Here is a 21,111-nt window from a genome sequence, read left to right as displayed (position 1 = left end):
TGCAATTTAGTTAGGGACCTTGTACACACAAAAAAGTAATTGCTATATGCAAGACTGCATGTGATAAATTTCTAAAAAATAATGGAAAAAAAAACTATTAACTAACTCAGAGGAAAGAATGGGGGAATCAAAATGATGCCACAGGTTAAACAATAGAACGTGGGGTGTTTTATGTGTAGAGCTGTGACTTGATAATTTTGAACCTTAGGCAAAAATGTAAAATTGCACATTGCATGTACACACACACACACACACACACTCATCCCACCAAATAGTGAAATGGTATCATACATAAATATTTTTATACATATTTTTCTGTGTCTCTTTCAGCATTGTTTGCCTGAAGCAATAACCTCCCTTGTTTCATCCCTGTTATGGTTCTGGTCCACAGAGAGGTATTAAGAGGAGCAATATGTTTCTAGTCATAAGTACAAGTTGGTGGCTTTTTAGACATTTGGTGTATATACAATGCAAAGGATATCCATTAAGATCCTCTAAAATAAATGTCAAGATTGATAGCTTCTTACCCTCAACACATACAACCACATACACATACACTTACACATACATATACATACACACACAAGCAGTGACTTTTATATATTCCAAGCATGATAACATTAGGAAGACAAGACAGTAAAATACATGATAATATACTGTTATGTGGGTGTGCTGCATGTTGAAAGGGTGATAAATGTTTTTATTCCTGTATGAAGATATATCTATTTAATACTTTGTGATGCTTGGGTTATTTCATTTATTTATTTTTATCAATTTTCTTCTTTTTTTAGTTGTTTCTAAGAATGACAAACTGATCATGGTTTAATAGAAACAGGGAATCTTGTACTATCATAGGTGTGACTTACGGAGTAATGAAGGTGGAGGGAGATGTCACATTTTGAGGAAGCACTCTGTTTTAGCGACTGCAGGCAATGAGCCAGCTTGATTGATGGATTATAGGGCACACATCAATTGTTACTACAGAACTGCTGCAGACATACATAATTTTCTGAGCTATTTAGGATTGTTAGTTGGTAATAAGTACCAAGGTGAGTGAACAGCATACAAAGTGCTAACCCAAAGAGAGGCAACTGGATGCCTTCCTGGCTCTTCTTTTCCTCTCCAAATCTTAGTTGTCCTTCAAGGTCCGGGATAAATTCTACCTACTCCTAAGAGATTCCATGACCACTGTAGTTCTGAGTTCTGTCATATTCTTGAACTTGCAGCATTAATTGTGGTTACCATTCATTTGCATGTTTGAGTTACTTATGTATGGTTCGTATATTTTTAAATAACTATTGTATTGATACTTCACTTTTTCAGTATTTTTGCCTATTTTCCCAGTATAATTCAATTCAATAAATAATTATCAAGTGTCTTCAGAGTATGGAGAACTATTCTATGTGATAAGGATAAATGAGAAAAAAACAAAGTAGCTCCTGTCCTCAAGGAGTTTACATTCTACCATGGGAAAGGAACATGTACACAAATAAGTAAATACGAATACGTGTAAAGATAATACAAAGTAATTTACAAGGTAGGGGAGTACTAGCGAGTGAGTGAAATAGGAAAGATCTCTTGAAAGGGATCCAACTTGAGACAAATCTCAAAGGCAGGTAGGGATTCCAAGAGGCTAAAACAAGGAGGATTGGAGAATAATCTGTACAAAGACACAGAGTTAGGAAATAGAATGCTTAGTTTGGAAAATGGTAGGTAAGCCAGTTTTACTACAGTGTAGGGTGAGTGAGGGCAAATATAAAATCAGATAGATGGTGACCACGTTGTCAAGAGCTTGACCCTTCCTCACCAAACACAGGTTATATAAAAGACCATCATAAAGAGCAAATAGCAAACCCATTTAATTAAGCAAGATAGGCAACTAAGTGGCAAAGTAAATAGAGTGCTAGATTTATAAGTTGTTGTTAAGTTGTTTTTCAGTCATGTTCAACTCTCTGTGACTCCATTTATTTTTTTTTTGTTTGCTTGTTTTTGTTTTTTTTTTTTTTGCAGAGATACCAGAACAGTTTGCCATATTCTTCTCCAGATCATTTTACAGATGAGGAAACTGAGGCAAACAGGGTTAAGTGCTGTGCCCAGAGTGACGTAGCTAATAAGTGTCTGAGGCCATATTTGAACTCAGGAAGATGAGTTTTCTTGACTCGAGGCCCAGGACTCTATCCACTGTGCCACGTAGCTCCCCAGATTTGTAAGACTTCCTCAGACATTTACTTAGCTGTGTGACATTGGGCAAGTCACTTAACTTTTAATTTTTCCCATCTGTAAAGTGGGGATAAGAACAACTATTTTACATAGTCTCAAATGAAATAATACATATAAAATGCATTGTAAACCGTAAAGCAGTTATGTAAATGTTAGCTATTATCCTTAATAATGAAATTGCAAATAGAAATTAAAGTTATAAAGATTAGAATATAACAGAAATTACAGAACAAATGAAATCACTAAATTGTGCATACCCTCTGACCTAGCAATACCACTAAGTTTCTACACCAAAGAGATCAAAGAGGAAAGGAAGTAATATATACAAAAATATTCAGAGCAGCTCTTTTTTTTGTGGTGGTAAAGAACTGAAAACTGAGAAGCTGCCCCACAATTTGGGGAATGACAACATTTATTTTGTTAAGGTTACATCAATAGGAATTGGAAACTGATTGGGTAAGTACCAAGCTAAGTTATTTATCAAAACAGGAAAGTTAGAAAATTAAGTCAGGTTATTGGATAGATGGGGGAGAGGAAGGGAGTGATGAATTCACCTTTGGATAAATTGAGTTTGAGAAACAAAAGGGACGTCTAAGTAGCGTGTCTATCAGAGAGTTGGATACATAGGGCTAAAGCTTTGGAATGAGGAGGTGGTTGGGATAATGATATGTGAGTAATTTGTGATCATTCATTTAAGTATTTATTTAGCACCTAATATGTATTAGGTACTGATATACAAAAATAAAACACTTCTTGCTATTCATGAGTTTACTTTCTCCTGAGGGAATCATCACATACATGGAACAGTTATATAGAAAATATATTCCAGTAGATATGAAGTCATTTCAGGACATGATACTAGTAAACTGGCAGGGGCAGAGATGAGGATAGTTGAAGAAAGTGGACTTTGAGTTGAATACTGAAGAAGCCTAGGGATTTTACTGGAGACAGTTGAGGAGGGAGGGCATCTCTATTCAGGAAACAGCCTATGTATAGGCATGGAAAAAAGAAATGGGCAATAGAATGGTGTCTAGGGAACACAACAAGTAGACCAGTTTGACTGGAGTGTAGAGTATGTAAAGATATGTGATGTGAAATAAAAGAAAACCAGTAAGTAGGCCAGAGCAAGATTGTCAAGGGCTTTTAAAAGAACAGAGAAATTTGTATTTCGTAATGGTGGCAAGAGAGAGCCACTATAGTTTCTTGAATACACAAATAATATAGGTAGGCTTAAATTTGAGGAATATTAACCTGGCAGTTGTGTGAAGAATGGATTGGATAGGGGAAAGATTAGAGTCTGGGAGACCAATTAGGTGGGTATAGCAACAATACAGATGAGAATTAACTACAGCCTCAATTGAAATGGTGGCTGTGTGCCTGGAAAGTAGGAGAGCATTCATCAGATGAACTTTACTCCTGTCGGAACTCCCATAATATCATGGAATATGACGAAGGAAGATTGAACTGTCATACACAAAGAGTTTAGTGTAAGAATATGTCAAATTCAAAAGGAAAATAATGGCAATAATGAAGGGTGATAGTACAGAGGAGGAGATAGTTATGAGGAAAACAAACTTATTGATCCTGAAGGAGAGATAGGAAAGGAGAGGGGAAGGAAGGGAAGGAGAGGAGAGGAGAGAAAAGGGGCATCCAAGGGAGTGTCCATCAATTATGAAATGACTGAGAAAATTTTGTGATATGAATACAATGGCATATTATTATGGAATAAGAAATGATTAGATGACTGTAGAGAATCCTGAGAAGTATGAACTAACAGAATGAAGTAAGCAGAAGCAAGAGAACATGGACAACAGTGTGAAAACAACCACCACCACAAGAATAACAATCACACCTCTGAAAGGTTTAAGAACTCTGATTAATCTTTTCCAGAGGACCTACGATGACACCTATTACGTGCCTTCTTACAGAGAGATAATGGGTTAAAAAACAGAAAGAAACATATTTTAGGATGTGGTCACACTTTAGATTTATTCTGTTTGACTATGCTTATTTGTTCTAAGGATTTTTTTCCCCTCTTTCTTTAATGATTGGAGGGGGAGCGTAGCAAAAAAGTGATGCTAAAAGACATAGAAGAGGGGAAAAAATGTTCAAAAGGAAGTGAAGACAGGTAATACAGTCTTTTTCTGTCTTGTTTATATGGAAAAGCTCTTTTCGGTGTGTTAGCTCAGAATAAAAATGACACTTAAAAAGGATATTCATTACAACCTTTTATTTTTACAGATAATAATAGTAATAATAGTAGTAAACATTTATTTATATGGAGGCAGCTAGGTGGCTCAGTGGATAGAGCACTCTGCTAGAATCAGGAAGACCTGAGTTCAAATCTGGCCTCAGACACTCCCTGGGTGACCCCAGGCAACTCACTTAAGCTCTTTTTACTTTAATTGACTTGAGAAAGAAATGGCAAACCACTTTTATATCTATGCCAAGAAAATCCCAGTATGGGGTCATGAAGAGTTAGATAGGACTGAATAACAAAAACATTTATGCAGTGCTTTAATATTTACAAAATGCTTTCTATTTATTATATTATTTGACCCTCACAAGAACCCTAAGATGTAGCTATTGTTATTATCCCCATTCTATGTCTTTATAAAAATTATTTGACTTTCCTAATCACATAGCTAATATATGTCTGAAACAGTAGCTGAACTCAGTTCTTTCTAATTATAATTTCAATACTTCATTCACTGTACCACACCGACTCAGAACAATAATGCAACTTAGTGTTTATACTGGTGCTAAATGGCAAAGCCTAGATATAAGCCCAAGATCTCTGTCTTCAAATCTAGTGCTCTTTCCACAGTAGTATAATGTTTTGCTTGGTTTTTGTCTGCAGGATAGAAAAGATAAATACATTTACATGTTGATAGGCTGAGAGAAATGAGTCAAGGAGAGTCTGAAGATGTAGGAGGGGGAAAAAAGGATTATAAATGATGTAAGCACCTGGAGGAGATTAGAAGGGATAGAACAAGAATATAGTTGTCAAGGATAGCCTTGAGAAGGGGAATGGCTTACTTTGTGCTCTGAAAATGGAGGGAAAGAAGAACAGGATGGAAGAAAACATAAAAAGATCAGAGGGGAAATGAAGGAACTCGCAAAAGATAGCTTCAATCTTCTCAGAAGAGTAGTCATCTGAGGGCAACCAGGTGGCACACTGGATAGAGCACCGGCCCTTGAGTCAGGAGGACCTGAGTTCAAATCCAGCCTCCGACACATAACACTTAGTAGCTGTGTGACCCTGGGTAAGTCACTTAACCCCATTGCCTGCCCACTCCCCCAAAAAAATCAGTCATCTGCTGAGAAAAAGCAGTGTAGGGATACAGCAGAAGGTCTGAAGATAAAAGAGGATATTTGGAGTAGCCACAGTGGGAAATGTGACAAGGACTCTCTCAGAGATGAACATGTATGTAGCTGTAAGTGGTAAAAAGATAGATGGTGTACATGTATATATTTATATGAATATATCTGTATCTATACCCATCTATCTATCTGTAGAGAGATACAGATACAGAGAGACAAAGTATTTATTAAATGCTAAATTAGTGCCAAGCACTGTGCTAAGCTAAGTGCTGAGGATACAAATGAAAGCAAAAAGAAAGACAATCTCTGCCGTCAAGGGACTTCTAATTTTGTTGTTGTTGTTCAGTCCTGTCTGACTCTCTGTAATCTTATTTGGAGTATTCTTTTTTCTTTTTAAATTTTTAAATTTATTTATTTATTTTTCATTTTCAACATTCACTTCCATAAGCTTTTGAGTTTTAAATTTTCTCCACCTCCCTTCCCTCCACTCTCCCCAAGACAGCATGCGATCTGATATAGGATTTACATATTCATTCTTATTAAACATTTTCACATTAGTCATGTTGTAAAGAAGAATTAGAATGAATGGGAGGAACCACAAGAAAGAAGAAACAAAATGAGGGAGGGAGAGAGAGAGAGAGAGAGAGAGAGGTGCAAATAGTATGCTTCAATCTGCATTGAGACTCAATAGCTCTTTCTCAGGATGTGAATAGCATTTTCCATCATGACTTTTGGAGTTAAGAGCTAAATCTATCAAAGTCAGTCATCACACAATGTGGCTGTTACTGTGTGCAATGTTCTCCTGGTTCTGCTCACTTCACTCAGCATCAATCCATGTAAGTCCTTCCAGTTTTTCTGAAGTTCACCTGTTCATCATTTCTTATAGCACAATAATATTCCATTCATATATCACAACTTGTTCAGCCATTCTCCAATTGATGGGCATCCCCTCAATTTTCAATTCTTTGCCACCACAAAAGAGCTGCTATAAATATTTTTGTACAAGTGGATCTTTTCCCCATTTTTATGATCTCTTTGGGATACAGTCCTAGAAGTGGTATTGCTGGGTCAAAGGGTATGCACATTTTTTAATAGCCCTTTAGGCATAGTTCAACATTTGGAGTATTCTTGGCTGAGATACTGGAGTGGTTTGCCATTTCCTTCTTCAACTCATTTTACAGATGAGGAAACTGAGGCAAACAGGATTAAGTGACTTGCTCAGGGTTACATAGCGAGCAAGTGTCTGAGGCTAGATCCGAACTCATGAAGATAGTGCTCTATCTACTTCTCTACCTAGATGCCCCTTCTAATAGAGGAAGACAAAACTTAAAATGGAACCAGAAGTGAGCACATGGCAGGCCTTTGTAAATAGGGTCAAGGCTGTTGAAATAGTGGAGAAGTCTGGAAAGTGAAATGAGCTGGAAATGAAGTAAGCATGGAAAGAACTCCTCCAATAATGGCTAAGTTGCCCAGAGATTCACCAGTTAAGAGAATGGGTCCCAGTGTAGTCATTGGACAATACTCCTAGTAGCTGAATAGAAAGGATTTGTAATGGACTCAATTAATATGTACTTCTTCAAAATGTCTTTTTTCAATTTCCTTCTGGGGTTAGGGCTTGAATTATCAGGTTAGGTGTCCTATTTTACCGATCCTTTTTATTTTTCCTCTTGTAGAGTAGCATGGCCTTCATATGTGATTTCTCCTGCAGTTTTGGCAACCGCCAACAAAATCTTGAGGCATTCGCCATTTCCCATAAGGACCACCAACTGAAGGGAAGAGATTCTGATAAATCTGAAAGATGCAGATAATTTTGATTACCAGAATGTTTGAGGTTAAGAAAGCCCTACATTTTCACACTCGCCTTATAATATTTGCTGAAATAATCTGGCTAGTTGTGTCTTGAAGAGCATTCCATCTGTAGTAGCCCCAAGCAGGCATTAGCGAAAGTGTCTCTAATAAAAAGTAAATTTAAGAACCACAGAACTATTTTTAAAATGAGGAATTACATAAAGTAGAAATGTTAGAAGGACCATGGAAATAATTGAATTTCTCCCTCTTTAGTTTCTTGACACCTCTTACGTTACGTAGTTATTTTATGTTTCCTCATTTATCTACATCTGTGTAGATGGAGCGATCTGGATATACCTGGATGCTATATAGATATAGATATATTAACCACCTTCTCGTTGCCAGCTAGGAAGCCATATTTCATAGCTCTAATATAATCAGAGGCTACAAAATTTAATCAGGGGTTACAATATTTCATGCCTGTGAGGCCATTACTTTGAAATATGGCTTTTTTAAGTACAAGAAAAGACCAGAACTTTCATAGGATTTTAAACCAGTATCACTGAGATACTCAAAATAACTCAGGTTAATCATGTGATATCTGGCTGAGATGATCAGAAATCCTGACTCTAACACTAGAACATTAGTATCTGACCAACAAGAAAATATAACACAAATTAATTTCATTTCAGTTTTTTCTCCAATAGATTACCAATTGACAAGGTACAAATACAAAGATAAAGCATGAAACCTATTATCCTTCCTTTGAAAAACAATTCTGAATATTCTCTGTGGCCCAGATACAAGTCATTATTTCTAGACAGAGCTTTAATTTCTGATGAAACCAAAGCAATCCAACATTCTAGTCTGGCAGCAGTAGTAGTAGTGGTAGTAATAGTGGTAGGAGTAGCAGTAGTAGCAGCTGCTGCTGATATTTATATAGTACTTTAAGATTTTTGGAAGCACTTTACATATATTATTATGTTATTCTCATAATAAGAAAGTAGGTTTGATATTTTAATATGCACTTATTACACACCTATTCTGTGCCTGGCACTGGGAATACAAAGGGAAAAAAGAAACAGTTCTAATCCTCAACAAGCATATATTGTATTGGGGGAGAAACCACATTGATATAAAAATTACATACAAATATATAGAGAAAGTATTTTTTCAGCGGGAGAGCACTTGGATTTATTTTGGAGGAATGGTCCCCATTTTACAAATGAAAAAAAGCTTCAGAGAAGTTGAGTAATTTGCCCATGGTCACACAGCTAGCAAATTCATGACTCCAAAGCCAATGCTCTTCATATTCTACACCTTGCTGCTTCTGCTATCTGTGTACTTCTGGGGACAAAGTATATATGGAACAGCCACAAAAATAATACTTCAAGTTCCATGATTTTAGAAAGGAGAACAAAATTTAGAGTTTAATTTTACATTACAATTTTTGATATATTGTCAGTAGTAGGGGAAGAAAATGTTTATTCTTTTGTAAGATTCAATGGGTAGCTAGGTGGCACAGTGGATAGATTACCTGGCCTGGTGTCAGGAAGACCTGAGTTCAAATATGGCCTCAGACACTTACTAGCTGTGTGACTCTGGGCAAATCATTTAACCCTGCTTACTTCAGTTTCCTCATCTGCGAAATGAGCTGCAGAAGAAAACGGCAAATCACTCCAGAATCTCTGCAAAGAAAACTCTAAATAGGGTCATGAAGAGTCAGACAAAACTGAACAACAACAAGATTCAACTCCTGCCTACTTTGAATAATTATCAGAATGTGGAGGTATTAAAATGAGTATATTATTGCAAAAAAAAATCCCACATACAAGAGACTAGTAAAAACAAACAAACAAACAAACAAACAATACAATGGTTTACTTGGAAAAGGAATGATTAAATCCACCCTGGGTTGGTTACCTGAGGAATCATAGTCCCCGAAAATTCATAGCAATTTAAAGCTTTTTTAAAAAATCAAATGCTATATTTTTTTTCAGTTTGGGTTATGAGATTTTTCATGCTGAAAAATTTAAAAGACTGCATGATCCATGTGAAATGAAAATGAGGGTGGAAAAGTAATTATTGCAGCTAATTGTTATAAGTGTAATAAATAAAGACCAGAACATTGAGTGGGAGAATAAGTGATTATGATAGGGAAGAGAGGAAGAAAAGAAAGGAGCTAAATAGGAAGAAAATTAATTGTGGAAGAGGGGTTCTTAACTTTTTGTGTCACGGACCCCTTTCACATTCTCTTGAAGCCTGTGGAATCCTTATCAGAATAATGTTTTAGAATTCATAAAATATCAAGGAATACAAAAGAAATCAATTATTTTGAAATACAATTATTTAAATGTTGAGGGAAAATAGCTCACAAACCCCACATTAAGAAACCCTGTGTAGAGGAAATATCAATAATGGCTTTCACTCATTCATTCATTTCTGTTGTTGTTCAACTGAGGTTAATTTTTATTTGACTGTTTTTGTTAATATTTGTTTTGTATATCATGGGAAACTGTTGTCTTTGGATGTTTTTTTTTAGATAATAGTTACTTATTTCCCACCTATAAATTCTACAATCAAACTGTGTGACCTTAACTAAATCCTTTACCTTCTCTGGACTTCAGTTTCTTCATCTGTAACATAAGAGGTTGGACTAGATAATCTCTTAGGTCCCTTCCTAATCTAACATTCTTTAACTCTATGATTTTTATGTATATACTAAAATTAACTTTCAGAAATCAGGACTGATCACATAACCCATATCCACCTCACTTAAAGTGTTTTTCACATTATCCTCAGCTTTTTCAGTCTGTCTTTTACCTTTCCACAACTTGCCTGTCTTCTTGATTTGATAGATTTTCCCCATTAACATCTGATGTTAATACTAAAATTGGGAAATTAAGGTACTATTCCCAGCAGGATCCATTAAAGCACAATGATTTTTTCTCATTCTTCACAAACTTGGACTAAATGCTAGGTCATTAATAAAGTAGAAGCAGGTAAAACCATGCTGGTATGAACAAACAAATAAACAAACAAATGAATAAATTAGTATATTGAAAAGTATATATGTATATATGTGTATATGTGTTACAATAAGCTATACAATGTAATACAATGCATACAATACAATAATTTATTCATGTGTACATATACTGAACACATATACACATTCGTGTGTGTGTTGTTACTGTTTTTCAGTTGTTCAGTTATATCTGACTCTTCATGACCCCATGAACCATAACATGCCAGTCCCTTCTATCATCCACTATCTCTCAAAGTCTGTCCAAGCTCATATTCATTGTTTCCATGACACTATCTCTCTCTCTCTCTCTCATCCTCCACCATCTCCTTTTCCTTTTGCCTTCAATCTTTCCCAGTATCAGGGTCTTTTCCAATGAGACATGCCTATCTTCTCATTATGTGGCCAAAGTATTTAAGCTTCAACTTCAGTATACATATATACATATGTGTATGTATATATGTATATTGTATATATATTTATGTACACATACAACTTCAGTATACATATACATATGAGTATGTATATTGTATATATACTCATGCACACACATATATACACATATGTGTATATAGCCATATGCATATTTTAAATGTGTATATATGTGTGTATGTATACTGTCCACAAGGGTACATTATCAAAGAATTCTATTAAACTTAGAAAACATATGGAAGGACATACTATTGAAAGCTATGTGAGAAAAACTTTTGCTTTGCATCATATTTTATTGTGAAGGTTATATCTACATTTCCAAGTAAGCTCTTCCAAATTCCTGAAAGTCAAATGCTTGAGGGATGGCTTTAGGGAGGAATATTGAAGGCAGGCCCCCATGAGAGTAGTATTTTTTGTTCCCCTATTACCATCCTTCTGTAAGATCTACTTGTCTGACTTTGGAATCAGATACTGCCCCGACACTGAGTAGGTGCTTAATAAATGCTCTTTGACTTGATTTGTTCACAAAACTGTCCAGCCAAATTCCCATAATACCAGGCCATTCAGCAGTATTTTCCAAGCTGTCAGACCACTGCTGTTGCTTCTCATTGTCTCAAAGAGCAGAAGGCACCAGTCTGGTAGCCCATGAGACACAATTGTCCTCTTGTTTCTTAGAAGGAGTACAAAAAGGGAAACATTCTTAATGTTATACTGTTAGAGCTAAAGATCAAAGGCCAACAAATATCCCCAGCAGGGAAATAGAGCTGACAAAATTATCACTTGTGCTTTTTTATGTATATCTTGCATAGGATTCTATTGGCAAGGCTATTGAATTGTTTGTCTCTGCGTGAACAATTTTTTTCTTCCTTTTTGGTTGCTTAATTTTGCTTCTTGAAACATTTTTTTTGTTTTATCAAACTATGTTGTACTGATACCATCGAAAGAAATTTTCATGATCCTGGCTACGCAGTGGGAAATGGGACTTGTGAAATACAGTTTTCTTTTACCCAGGACTGAAAAAGGGAAAGAACCTCTTTAAACAGTCAATTCCAGGAACAGAAGTATAACCAAGATATAATTTGGTGAATTTACTAATTATTTTTCTCCATGGTAAACATCTCTTAGGGTTTATTAGGCAAAGACATTGTGGACATTGTTGTATGATAAATGGAGGCAATAATAACAATTTTATCTCAAAAATTCAGTATTTCCAGAGGAAAAGCTAACTTTTTGATACTGAGCAATTATTTAAATTCATTTTTTTTACATCTGTACAATGAGCAACTTGGAGGAGAATCAGATGTCTCTCCCAAATCTAAAATTATTTGGTTCTGTGATCCAAAAATAATCTAATTTTAAAAAGGCAATGTTTCTCCTTCTTATCTCATGGACTTTGCCAAATTCTCCCCTGCTATACTTGTCATTTAAGCTTTCTGGTAAATCCGTATACTTTAATCAAGTGAGATTATCAAATGAGATAATATTTGTGTACCACCTGGCACACAGTAGGAGTGTAATAAATGTTTGTTCCCTTCCTCCCTCCCCCTTAAGCAGATGTATTCCAAGGAATTCACATTTCTGTAGGGGTTTTCTTTGATAATGACATTGACCTGGGAACGAGAAATTTAAGCCTGAGGTTGAATCCAAAGCTCACCTTTTATAGACGTCTGTAAAGTATTAGGTCTCTATAAGTGCGAAGAATAACTGTCTTTAAATAGCTGCTGATCTTCATATCATTAATTTCCTGTTCTGAAAACTGAAATGCCCTTTAATTATCCAGCTGTAGGAACACAGAAGATGGTACTAAATTTTGCTTAAGTACAGCCTATTGCCAAAACGGAAGCCAAAATATATAATTATGTTGGCATTAACATTCTATAGCTGTGTGATATCAGAGCTACACAATGGCTAGAACATTCTGTGAAGGGCAACGCTGTCTGGGTAATGTAGCAGAAACACTTATCTAATAGCATGCCCTCCCATGCCCTCTGTCAGAGTGCCAGCATATTAGTCCTATTATCAGTCTGCAAATACAGTAGGCTTCCACGTTACAATCACTGCCAAAAGAAACAGTCTTCCATGTTTCAGGAGCAAATGTCTGCACACGTAGATGAAAGTGAAGAATAATTAGATTACAGTGTTCAGAGCTGACCCCTATTCAAGAAAATAGTCCATCTTGCTCATTTACATTAATAAACATCCCACTATTTTTACCAAATATTGTACTAAGGGTGTGGGTCATGCTTTTTCCATAATAAATTCTAAGAAGACTCTTTAGACAAGGAGAAAGGGGGAAAAAAAACTACCATGACCCATTGCCTGTAACTGTTTAAAAGTGAGTTCATTTTATGACATGCATGATTTTTCTCTTCTAGTTATTATTTGAAAAATCACTGTATGTCTATAATAGGCCAATTTGGACATGAGAGGTCAGGAAAAAAAAATAAACATTTTCTGTCAGGAAGCTACTTAATGCATGTGTCACATTCCTTGCAAAGGAATTGTTTTATGTAGTTAGTCCTCCTTGGCTTTTTTTTTTCTTTTTTTTTTTTTAACCTCCTTTAACCTATGAAAGAGAGTGCTGCAAGCCTGGCAGCTTATAAGAAAAAAAAAATCTGAAATTACTATTAATGAGATTCATTATAATATATGCTCTTCCAGTAATGAATTTATAATTTCCTCTGTCAGTATTCCTATCAACCTAGTACGGAAGAAAACATCTGCTCTATAGTGTCCATGGAACTGCATTCATATTAGCTGATATAAGCAATCTATTATAAGACTTATCTTTTGGAGAAAAAAAAATCAATCTTTCCAGAGCAAGATAAAAGCTGGGGTGTTGACATCTTATGCATGTTTTTCTCAGATCTGACATTAAAATAATTGCAAGGAATTAAACCCTGGATTTTTTTTTAATCTAACACAAATTGCCTTATAACCCTCATGATTTCTTGATGTCAGTTAGGGGAAAAACAACAGCACACAAATGCACAGGGTAATTCCAGAGGAGGAAATGAAGCTCATTTGTGCACTGTATAATTCTACCAATTTCTCAGAGGCTTAAGAATCCCCTTATTCAAAGACACTCACTGCGCAGAGGAAGCTGTCATTGCGCTGTTTAGTTCTTCTCTAAGAAACAGGAAGATGATGATAAAATGTTGTTAGAATTATGCTTCTCTGTAGTGGATTCAATTGCCTACTTCTTTCTCAAAGTAAAAAAAAAAATTCCCTGAAGTCTGATGATTTGTCATTATTAAAATATGAAGAATTTAAAGGACTAGACTTTTACTAAAAACTTTAAGGGTGATAAAATGTTCTCAGCTTCTTAGTAATATTAACTTAGGTCTAAGGTCTTAGGAAAATTAATATGAATATTATTTCATTTTTATTTTTTCCTACCACTGTAGAGTCAAACATTTTCACACCTTTTCTTTTAAAAAAATTATTGAATTTGAAATGAAAGTAACATAGAGTTCATTCATACCACCAGGAATTTGTAATTTGCAAAATTACTTTCATTTCAACAACATTTATTAAGCATCTATTGTATTTAACTTGTAGTAGATTTTCTATGTATATGGATATAGATGTACATACACATACATACATGTACATATGGAAGCAGGATACCAATGGACTACCCAGGGTTTGTTGTACCATCCCAAAGTGGCAAGTTCTTCAGCACTGAGAAATGTGTCCCCCAAAATGACTGAAATTAAGACTTAGAACCCATTAGAAATCCTTCCAGAGCTATATCACCAGAAATGACAGAGTCTGGAATTATCCCTATGGATGCTTCATGGGATAGCCACTGTGACTAGTCTTTTTTCCATGAAAAGGAGAGCAAAATCATTCTCATCTGACCTGCCTTCACTGAGATTAAGACTTCATTAACTGCACTCTTTCTTTCCTCCAAACTTCTCACTATCATCACCTACTCTTTCTTTCCTTCTTTTCACTGAGGAAGAGACAGCCTTACTTTTCTCTAAGGACAATTTTTCTACAGTCCTTCCACTTGTGCCCTTGATCCTGTCCCCTTTTTCCTTTTCCAAGGCCTTGTTCCAGTCATTATCCCTTCCATCTCTTTCTTTTCCCTCCGATCCACAAATTCCTTTAAATCTATTTTTCCTCACAAAGATTGTAGAAAGAGTAGTTTGCATTGCCACCTCTACTTCTACCCTACTTATTCACTCTTTGATCTATTACAATATGGCTTCTCAAAATATTGTACTAAAATGCTCTCTCCCAGGTAATCAGTGACCTCTAACTGTCAAATCCAATAACCACTTCTTAATTTCATACTTCTTGTTGTTTCTTCAGCATTTGCCACAATTGACCACTCCCTCCTTTTGGGTACTCTATACCTTGTGATTCATCCTCATGCTGTCTCACTACTTCTAGTTAATATTCTTCACTGCTTTATTGTCGTCCCAGCTTCTAAATTATTCCATAACGCTCTACCCTGGGCATTCTTCCCTTTTCTTTCCATATTCTGTTCTTTGGCAATTTTATCCACTGTCATGCCTCCAAATATCAGCTCTTTGCTTTGTTTTCTATACTCTCATTTGTTGTTTTTACTTACTGCCATATCTTCAATGATCATATCTTTGCAATGAAGTCAAATCTGAATATACAGCCCAAATCTCATGCATAAATTCAAATCCCACTTCTTCAACTGCTTCATGTATTTTTTTTTGCCTTGACCTGTAATTTCACTTTTTTAAGCTAATTCCTAGGGAACCTATTACTCCCATCCTAGGTGTGGATAAAGTAGGAGAATGTTTACCTTTGAAATATTGGGGTAAATATTTGTATTTTTGTTTTTGCACTATCTTTGAACTAAATGTACCTTTATAAAAAGTTAAATGATGTTAAATGATTAAGCAGAACTGGGTTGCTGGGCACTAGGGTGCAAGGCCCTGACTAGTCACCCTGGCCAGTGTCTAACACTAGGAGAAATGTAGCTAGTGGAAGCTTGAATAGATGGCATTAGAGAAGAGAATCCAAACCCTGCTCGGCAGAATTAGGCAGCCTGGCTCTCAAAGAGGTGAGCCAAGGCAGACTGGCTAAAATAAAAACCTTGGGGCAGGGAAAGTTAAGGACTCTCAAAGCTTTTTTCTTTGAAAAGTTATTTTGTGAGATGACATCATTACAGACATTAAAGTTCATCTCAGTTGAAAAGCATTGGCAGGAAAGATGCCCATTGTTGATAGAGTTGCCACCTATGCCAAATTGACCTGGACTGACCAGATACTAAAGCAATGACAAGAGAGGAAATTAAAAGGAATTCTAGGAAAGGTAGCTATAACTCTTATCTTTTTTAATCTATCTTGTGACCTTAGAGGCTGATTGAGACAATGAAGAGTCCATAATGTCCTTTCTCTTTTCTCTTCTCTTCTTTTCTTTGTTTTCCTTCCTTATCTTACCTTTTCTTTCTTTTCTTTTTTTGGCTCTGATGGTTAACATTTTATTATTTTTATTATTTCATTATCAGGACTGCAAGGAAAAATATAATCACAAATATTCATCATTACTTGTAGGAATTTTTTTTTTAACAAAGCCAGTAATTTTTTGTCATGCTAATACATTCAATAAGACCCAAAGCAACAGGTTTTCAAGGGAATATGTGTTTTATTTGTTTGGTTGCCCAAACTCATGCCTTGGTGCTTCTACTACATAGAATCACTCAGAAAAGTGTCTACATTAGTTGCCCACTTCTTTAATGCAAGGCCTACATAAATAACTGATTAAATTGTGAAGATTTAGATTTATCTCTAAAGCATTTCATTTCAGGAAGACCCAGGTAACCAAGAACACCTCAACTGATTTCCTTTTTGACTTTATTTCTTCATCACTTTGCCACAGGGCTCTATTTTTCCAGGATTGAGTAGGAAAGCACAAGGAATGGTTAAAGTTTATATGAAGTGCATTATTCAATCTTCCATATTTAAGACCCTACTTTAATTGTTGCTTACCTTCATTAGACCTTCATTACTGTGCATCAGTGTAGTCCAGGCTCTGGTCAAAGGCTAGCTTCATAGTAGTTACTATTAATAATTGGATTAATAGCTATTCTAACTTCCATTTATGACTGAAGCCAGAATTGAAAGAGGAAGCAAGAAAGAGTTTTCCCTACCAAGAGACATGGGATTTTTGCAAGTCTCTGCAACTGATAGTCTCAGAGAGTTGCCTATCATTGAAATGCTAAGTAACTTGCCCAGGGTTGCACAACCAGTATATTTGCAAAAATCTGGAAAGGCTTGAACTTAAAGGTCTTCATGGCTTTAAGGCCAGATTTCTGTCTACTAAGATGATTAATGGTAAGGGGATAACAAACAAACAAACATAAAACTTTTCCTTCTGAGATTAATATTTCTATTTAGTTTCCTAAGTGCTCTGGGGATCAAGAAAAGTAATAAAGAAAAAAAAAAAGAAACAGAGAAACAGGACCAGCTCTAGGCAAAACGATGAGATAGGTAAAGGTTATCTTTAGTACACCACCCCCTTTTTTTTTAACAGCTCCCTCAAGTACCTAATAGCAATAGTAAGTTATATTTACATAATACTTTATGACATGATACTTTATGACAAAGCAGCTATTCCCATACATTATCTCATTTGATTCCCACAACTCAACATATGAGAAGTAGAAGTTACTTCCTGACCCCCAACTTACGCCCCCACTTGCATGGTTTCCTTCTGAAGTTGTGGGGTAACAGAGTAAAATCAGTTTTATCTATGTACATCAAGGAGTCTACATATCTCCAGATAAAAGGGAGGGGGGACGAAGCTTGCTGTACACCATAGGGCTGGTATCCCTTAGCATATTAACACAAGATATTTGTATTCATCAATAAGTTGAGCACCGTAAAATGCGATTGGACAAATGGCCCCCTAAGTGTCTCCAAATCTCCTTTCAAAATATAAATGGAGTAGGAGAAATGGAGTTCCCTAAAACACTGCACCAGTTGTGGAGGAGAGGTGTAAAATCTTAGACTCTTCTTGGCCAACTCAGGGAAGAATTTACCTGGTGCACAGACAGAGATGAGGAAGTATTCCATCTGCTACCTTTCTATTTTAACTAATTATTCTTTTAACAGATTTCCAATCATGTCTACGTTGCTGAAAGCCTAACAGTGCTGTTGTCAATCTATCAAATTTCAGTGTCCTAGGAAAAAGCTCTGATTCCCCTGTCCTAGTTAAAGCTCAATTTCCATTAATCTACTGTTTTTCCTCCTCACATTCCCTACTCCTCACAAAATGTTACTCAGTATTCTTATCAAGGCACCTTATACTGTGTGGCACAGTGGAGGGAGCACTGGGCTTAGAGTAAAGAAGACCTGAGCTCAAATCCAGATTCAGACACTTAGTAGTTGTGTGACCCTGGTAATTCACTTAATCTGTGTAGTCTCACAAAGAAGCATTCACCTGTAGGTACCGTGTTCCTTCTTCCCCCATAACTTCTGGTACCCAGAGGCTAAAGTCATTCTTTACTGAACCAGTCACACTTAATTGAATTTATCTTTAAAAGTTGGTGTGCACCACTTTTTCACAGTGCTTGTCTGATTGAATTTTGTTCTGTTTGCCTTAGACAACAAAAATAATACTTATAGGCTCTGGTGGAGGATTTAACAATTCACATGAAGTGACTAATAAAAATAAAATATTAGCCTAATATCTCTAAATGCCAGAACTTTTCCAGCTGTCTTAAAAATTAAAATGTGGTTATATTTGGTGAGTCTATGGAACACGGCCAATCTCATCTGATGTCAGAAGCTAAGCAAGATCAAGCCTGGTTAGTACTTGGAGCCCACCTGAAAATATTGGGTACTGTAGGCAAGACTTTAAAAATTAAAGCAGCTAGATTGCGTGGTGGATAGAATGTTGAGCCTAGAGTCAGGAAGATCTGAGTTCAAATGTGACCTCAGACGTTTCCTAGCAAATCACTTAACCTTTAGTTTCCTTAAGTCACCAGAGAAGAAAATAGCAAACTACACCAGTATCATTTCTAAGAAAGCCCCATATAGAGTCAGGAAGTGTTGGGCACGACTGAACAACAATAATATTTGGTAAATATAAACCTCAGTGGGAAAAACAATGGATCTGGAATCAAAAGACAGATTATTTCCCTGACCTTGGGCAAGTCACTGCCCCCTCTGTTCTCTCATCTCTAAACTGAGGAAGACTGGAGTAGATCTCCAAGAATCTTTTTAGCTCTAAATAAGCAAATGAAAGACATTCCTCTGTTCTTAGTCAAGAGGGACTTTTTGCATTTACAACAAATTCAACTTGCCTACTTCTGTTTCTCCAAGTATAGGGATGATTTTCAGAAGCATTGCTTTGACTGATTTACATACATCCTTTGTTTAGGGTCTCTAAACTTAGTTAAAAGAGATTCCCTCCTTTAGTTCCTCTGTATCCTTTCCTTATCAGTCACTTCTTTTATTCCTAAAAAAGAAACTAGTATCACTTCCTTTATGTGTTTGTAAAATGTTTCCTTTCAAGTATCTGAAGACTTAGCACATTGGAAAAGAAAGAAACCCTTTCAGAGCAAGTATCAGAGTGAATTGTAAAACTCTTCGGAGATTTGAATATGATACAGCTCATTAATTCTGGTAACATGAGGATTTCATTACATAATTTTACTTTAGTACTCAGTTGCAGTAGGATTGGAGGGGGAGGGGGAAAGGAGACCTTTATACTTACATAGATCTATCAGCTGTTTACCTAGCCATATTTTGTTTTCTATATTTGTATATATCAAGAGCCCCAACTCCCTCTGGAGCACACCCACACCCACACACACACACACACACACACACACACACGTTCCAATAAGTATTCTATATGCAAAAATCTTTATTTATATTAAGTTCGGTAATTTATTTTTATGCCATAACTAGAGAAAACCATATCCATATTCTTAGCAGAATCAATTTGCTTCAGAGATTCAAGTTGAATAAGATGGCAAAGGTATATATGGCTGCAGAGGAGCTGACATGAATCCCAGAGTTATTTCTAACACCATCTGAGGGGATTATGAAATATTATTCCTCCTTTAGGATATATTTTTTTTCTCTGATTTGGACCTGAGACCTTCTGGACATGTTTTTTTTTTTTTCCTATGAATAGATTAGCATGAAGCCTAGATATGGTTCGGAAGTCAAATTTTTGAAAACTTTTAGAGAGGGATTTGGTCTTTTGTAAAATGACTGACATGCCAGTAGAGTGCCTGGGTTCCCTCATCCATACCCAGGCCAACTTTGGTGTGTCATCTATTTGCTGTTCTCAAAGGTGCATGCAAAGCACCTATCACAGCATCTTTGAAATACTTGCTTGTATCAGTAAGGGTCAAATTCCAATACTTATATCTTGTTCCTACATCTTGATGAAGGAAACTACGGATTCTGATTTTAGAGGCATAAATAACAACTATAACAGCAGCAGCAGCAGCTTTATTCATTAAGTCCCTAGTCACTGAGAAAGAAAAGCATTGAAAAAAAATATATACAGACTTTGTCCACCACATGTCTGTTGAATGTCTGTCCTCTTTCCACTTTCATCCTTAACTATCTTCAGAGTGCTCTGGCTCTCACCTTTGACTCTTAGAATCCGCCAAATCCTTCAAAGCTTCACTTGACCATGAGGTCTTTTGTAACTATCTCCCTCAAGCAACTCCTTTTGCCTCCTCCCACATTGCCTTCAATTATGCATACATATACATATATATGTATATATATACATATATACATACATACAAACAAACATTTTGAATATACCTTTATGTATATATAGTTTCCCCCAATAGAAGGCAAGCTCTTTGAAAGGAGACAGTTGAATTTTTATATTTGTATGTCCAGTGCATGGAACACACTAAATACATGCTTGGTGATTGGTTGAATGCTTGATTAGCTGAATGTCTCACCAACTTTCCTATAAAATTATTTTTAATTCTATTAGTTGTTGCTTTTCTGTAAAGTACTACTGCTCCTTGTCTTCCATCAGCCACATCTCTAATATTTTATGAATGACTTTATATTCTTTACTGGTGCTTCTCTGACTGCCATATCAATCTGCTTGGAAAGGAGATGAAGTATTTGCTGGTTGAAATAGTTTCTAGGCTCTTTTGATTTCCTCTTTAATTTGTAATGGTTTGTAAATGGTGATAGTCTTTTTAGGGACTGTTCTTGTATCCTTTTCCCATTATTTGGCATCAATAGACAGGTCAGGTTGTAGTTGCCTCAATTACAAAGCATATCTTTCCATTGTTGTTGTTTTTCTTTTAATTTGTGCTGATTTTTATCTTTGTTCTAATAATTGAA

This window comes from Vombatus ursinus, unplaced genomic scaffold (assembly GCF_900497805.2).
Source record: "Vombatus ursinus unplaced genomic scaffold, bare-nosed wombat genome assembly UNPS02014781.1, whole genome shotgun sequence".
NCBI classification, from domain to species: Eukaryota; Metazoa; Chordata; class Mammalia; order Diprotodontia; family Vombatidae; genus Vombatus; species Vombatus ursinus.
Note: the sequence above shows the minus strand (reverse complement) of the source record.